We start from the raw sequence: 6000 nt of genomic DNA on the forward strand, positions 1-6000 counted from the left end.
TGTGCCTGAATGGGAAGCTATTGCTCCTCTGTGGTCACTCTTCCCCTCGGGGTTAGCCAAAATGCTTCCTTAGTGATGGCTTGGCTCAGGCCCACAGGACTCTTCTTGCATTCCCTGTTGTAAAGTAGCAACAATCCCACACCCACTGCATGTTCAGAGGCTCTGCCCAAACGTGTTTGGATGCATTTGCTTTTCTAAATGCTTTGCTGCCCACCAAGAGACATCCCCCAAAGAAGAGTCTGGGGAGCAAAGGGGAAGCTGGATTAGGCTGCATTTTCCAGATATAAAAGAATCCCAAACCATTCCTGAGAAATAAATCTGGCATTTCTTCCCCTCCAAGCCTCCCTCACAGCTGAAAAACTGTGGGGAGTGACAACTCGAAACTCAGGTTTTTGCTGCCCCATTCCTAGAAAAAGCTGTTCTAGATTCTTCCTATTCAAAGTGCAGCTCTGAAAAGAGCAGCACTGCATTCAGCAGTTGGTGAGTCCACAGCTGGATGTCAGCACAGCTGGACAGATGTCACAGAGCCAGGTTCAGACATACCTGTGCAGGTGTTTCAGAGCTGGGTGCCTGCTGGAAGGTCACAGTGAGGAGGGCAGTGTCCCCCACAGTGCATGTGCAGACGGTTGGGGAGCAGGTAGTGGGAGCAAGACTGGCCCGAAGCCCTGCAGTGCCTGAGGGTGGCTGTGTGGTATCCACAGTGTTTCTGAAATTCCTGCCCTTGCTGCCACAAGAAGAAATCGCATCGGGCAGGCTGGCAGTTTCCTCCACAGAGCTTTAGCTGGTGGGTCTCTAGCAGTATGTCCCCTTGCAAATATGTGTAATTAAAGACTCTGGCACTATGTTCCCTTGGAAATACCTGCATAATTAAAGCCGTATGGGATCACCCAATCTGAGTAGCAGCATGGAAGAGGAGGGCATACCAGCTGTGTGCAGCCAGTGCCTCTCTGAGAGCCTTTCTGAGAGCCTTGGTCAGCTCTGGAGAGTGACAGGTCTCGAGGGACACCCTCCCCAGTGCTGCAAGCAAGTAGCAGCCTGGGTATCCCCCAGCTCCTCTGGAATTTGTTTCATGTCATTATTTAGTCTATTAGGAGAGTGAACATCTCCAATCGGCTTGTTGTCCAGAAAAATAAGATTTGTTACCTGCTGTGCAACAAGGCAGTAATTACACACTCAAGAAAGACTGATTATTTATTATGGTTGCCCAAGCCTGGGTGCTCAGTGTTATTCCACACATCAAGCACACTGACTTGTACCATGGTATCAAAACCTTTTACTGTTTATACATTCTAGTGTTAAGAAAACTTCCCAGTCTGACCATTCATGACCCTCTGGCAGTCACACTCCCAGCACCAGAGACTTTCACTGCTGGGACGGAAGGCCCTTCACCACAGGCAGCTTGAGTGACCTGACAGTCCCTGCTTGACTCCCTACACACCCCACTCACACAGTCAGACCAGGTTTCCCACAGCAGAGTCTCAAGTGTCTCGTTTCATAAAGCAATTTAATCATAGTGCAGTAACACAGAAACAGCCTGAGCTGGTGATCCCAAGGAGGTACCCCCAATAAAAGACCTCTGGGGCTTTATATCCTCACAGTCATGTGTAAGTCTGGCTCTTCTTCCCAAGGTGACTCCTGCTTCACTCTTTGTGTTCATCAACCTGGTCGGCGTCACTCATCTGTGTTCTTCACCTCCTTTGTTATCCAAAAGGTTGGCAATTCTTGGCTTCTGCTGTGTCTTCCAGTGTCCATCCACCCGGCTGGTGCTGCCCACCTCCGTGCCCTTTGTTAACCAAAGGGTTGGCAGTTCACGGCCTCCTCTTGGGCTCCCACCCAGAGCCCAATTTCTATCTCAAACTGCAGCTTGCAAAGTGAGCTACCAGGACCAGATGTATTCCTCAACATTTGGCAAACATGGGCATTAATGTTCATTGTCTACAAGTTACATAGTTCTTCTAATAATTACTATTCTATCTTCCATTGACTAATGATTCTCTCAGTTCATATGCTGGACATCACTTAGATCTTGTTTCACAGATTAGATCTACTTCCTTGATTAGGCTCGAAAGTATACACAGATCAACATCAAAGAACATCCCAACTTAAGAAAATTTTGATTATATTCATTTTGCAACAAGCTGATGGTGGCACTTAAGAAAGAGCTCCCTGGTCAAGGTAAACAACTTATTGCAAAACAATGTGAAGAAGCAACATGTTCTTGGTGATTCATCAGGCTATGCCTTACAAAAGTGGCTGGGAATATTCTCAGTCACTCGAATGAGACCACCTCTGTCATTAACACTGCTTGGGATAAGCCCTGCCATAGTGTTGGCCCAGGCCAACAGGAAGTTTTTTACAAGTACCTGCCCAGCAAGACTCTGGATCAACCCGTTCCTCTTTGCAGGATGCTCTGTACCTTGCAGGGTGAGGATTCTACAGTGCAAACCCCAGCTGTGCATCCCCCCAACCTCCCCATGCCCAGGGGCATCTCATGCGGCATCTGCCTGGTCAGGTGTGGCCTGGGAGCCAGAGCCCTCAGCCTGCACTGCTGGGGTCCAAGGGACCACCTCAGTCCTTGCTGCTCTCTTCTAGACTGCGCTGAGCTGTGTATGAATCTCGAGAGGAGACTGTCTCCTTGGACAGCTGTCTGGTTTTCAAGCAGACAGAGGTACAGCAGTTTGGTGTCACTGCAAACCCCCTACAGTTACAGCCTGACTGAGTGGAGCAGCTTCGTGCCCTTCCTTAGTGCTGCAAACCCATTGCTGCAGCCCACTATCATTTATGGGGAAAAATCCAAGCAAATGTACCAGTGGATCTGTTATCTCAGGCCTCCAGGTTTCTGCTCACTTGCTTTGTCTACCTCATACTCCCACCTGATCAGGAAGAGTAGGAGGCTGCTCAATTCCCCATGGAAATTTTTAATACACATGCCCCCACACCTCCACCGACTACCCCAACTAAAATGCTGGTGTGGTGGAAGTAGGAGTGAAATTCCCACAGTCTCTCTGTCAAGATTTTAAACGGTATAACAAAAGAGGAGCTTTACCTGGGTAGTGCAGCTCTTTCTAGGTTCCTTTGGATGCATTTCTCCAGGATACTTCCACAGCTTGACATTCACAGCGGTGGTGGATACTCAAGCCCACTTCTCACTCCCGTGAGAGTCTATTAATTCCACAAACAGATCAGAGCTGTGTGGGCACTTGATTAAATTTCCCTCCAACACTCACTCCCTTGAAGATCCCTCAGTTCCTCATTAGAGCCTAGCTAAGGACACAGGCAGGGTAGAAAGAGGCTGAACACACTAGTTGTCACTTCCATTTACACCTAAGTAGTCCGGGCCTCCCTCAAAGTCAGATTCACATAAAAATCAGTTTCTGTCTCAACAGGAAGGCATCAAGTGTCTATTCTGTAATAGTTCCACTTTAAATATAATTCTGCATTTTTTCAGCTCAATCTGTTCTATCAGCAAAAGCACTGTTTAGTTCTACTATAAATACGCATATTTATTTGTTTCTACATATTTATGTTGGTAAGACCGACCTGCTGGATTCTTAGAGGCTTACAAGCTGCTGCAAAATGAAGTTAAAAACAGACACCTACAGGAAAAGGCATGTGGTTTATCCTAGCTTTCCCAGCTGCTCCACTAAGCACACTAAAGACCCATCTAGTCAAGAATATAAGAATATTATTTCCTTATAAATCCATGCATAATTAAACAATTGACTTTTTCCCATGACTAACTTTGAAACAGAGATCTAAAACTTGATTTCCTTTGGGAAATTTTGTGCTCAACAGTCTTTTACAGCAAATCACTATAGAAAGCCAAGGAGACACAAGAACTCAGCATGCTGGGAGGCAGGAGAGAACATTAGCATGAGCATTTTGGGGGTTTTGTTGCACAGTCAGCACCAGGAACCAAAGGCATTACTTTGACTTCTGGTATCTTTGCAGACTGGTGGCGACCTGGGGCCGGTTGGCAATCTTCTTCTGGTAGACTCAAGTAAGTTTGCCTTCCTGAAGACCTGAGCTCTGTTCTTACACTGAAAAGCACACATCAAAATAATTGGAGGGAAAATCACTTTCCAATTTTGTGGCCCCTGGATTGGGGATGAACACAGCCCCCAATGCTGCCCCATCAGTGCTGCCAGGCAGCTCCTACATTTAAATTGAGTCTGGGTGGAAGATGCTGGTGACAGTTCCTACCCAGGAACTGGTTTAGTTTACACCACCAGTAATTCTGAGTACTTACATATATCATTTTATAAGAGAGCAGGTGAGCAAAATCTTGGTTATGACAAGTCTGTTCTGTGATATTATTAACAAAAAACATGAGGAAAACATTTCTTCTGCTGCAGGTTTCCTGTAGTCTTGCAAGGGGAAGAGACTTGTCAAATAGCAGAGACAAAAGGTACTAAACTAACCCGAGTTCTGGATCTCATGCAAAGTGTGACAGGAACTTAAATCTAGTGGAGGTCTGCAGAATGTAAGCAACTTTTGAGGTCAAAACAATGCAATGCCTTTCCAGTCAATTCTCCTCTTCACTCTTTTTATTTTACTGGATTTGAAGGCACAGATAAAATAGAATCCATCCATGGATCTTCAATTCACTCGCTGTCATACAGCACTGAGGCTGTATCCCAGACTTGCCAAGTCTCTGCTCCCCTAGAACCGTATCCATGAAAGCACAATGTGCACAAACACCTCCACAATTATTTGAGTGTAGGGCTGGACTAAGCCCTTTAGGGGTACAGCACTATATCCTGCACAAACCATGCATGTCTGTAATACCTAATATTTACGAAAACAGTACTTTCTGGTATTCTGTGGTGCTCTAACTTCCTAGGATTTTATTTCCATGATTACTGTTGGTAGGTTATATAACAAATCATTAAAAGTACTATTTTAAGAAGTAACACAGTACATCTATAGGCAATTATATAAAAATACAAATGTTAAGCCACAGTAGACATCCTTGAACACAATACAAGGAACTTGGATACTCTGAAAAAAAATCACTGTAAGAAAGTGGTGTGTTCTGATTCACTTTTATTCTGTCATCCAGAGGTTATGTAAATCATTCTTAACACTCAGTAGTCAGGGATAACATTAATAATTCCCAGTGAGACCATAACATTTTTTTCACTGAAGAAATTGGAACAGTAAGCCAAGAGCAAGTTCACCTATACTAAATACTTTAGTTTGGAAAAAAAAAACATAACAAATAAGAGTGACATTACTAGGTATCTTTATCTGCCCTGTAGTTCAAAAATTTGTAATTGTTTTTCAAATGTAAAATTTATTGCAATAAATTAATTATTTGCATGGAAGACAACAAACCTGAACTGCTAACACTGTGCACTCTGAAAGTATACTCTTGCTGACACAAGGAAGATGTGAAAAACAAGGAAGATGTGAAAGATGGTCAAAGGAAGTATTTTAAATCTAAAATAATCCCAGAGGACTCGGATTCTATTGCATTGTGGAGCAATCCACTTAGTAACATAAAAATGTACTGCTTTCCACAGGTGCAAAGCAGCACTTCATCTGACAAACAACAAAACCTGACCACCGTTTAAGGCTGTAGAAACCACTTGTAGGTCGATGACCCTTGGATCATATCCCATGGCAGGAAGGCAGGAAGGCCCCTTGCAGTGTGATTTGCAGTTCCTGTATCCAATCCAATGCCTGGCTGGTCTGGGGGACCTCCTGTCCTGAGCAGATTGTTTGCCAGGGACAGGTGTGAAAGCAGAAGTGCCACCTTTGACCTAAACATAATCCACTCCGCTGCTCTGCAAAGCTGAACACTGCAGAAAACTGTCCAGAAGCTGCACTCCCTTTTCAGTGAGTATGAGGTTAGTCCCATTTTTAGCAGTGGTATGAATACACCACTCCATGGGACACAGGCAGACATTCCTTTTGTTTAGGAGTTCCTCCTGCTGCTGAAAAAGGCTACTGAGAAGTTAACAAATTTCATAAATAATTTTAAATAAAAAATTTATT

Source organism: Pithys albifrons, chromosome Z (genome assembly GCF_047495875.1).
Source record: "Pithys albifrons albifrons isolate INPA30051 chromosome Z, PitAlb_v1, whole genome shotgun sequence".
Taxonomy (NCBI): domain Eukaryota; kingdom Metazoa; phylum Chordata; class Aves; order Passeriformes; family Thamnophilidae; genus Pithys; species Pithys albifrons.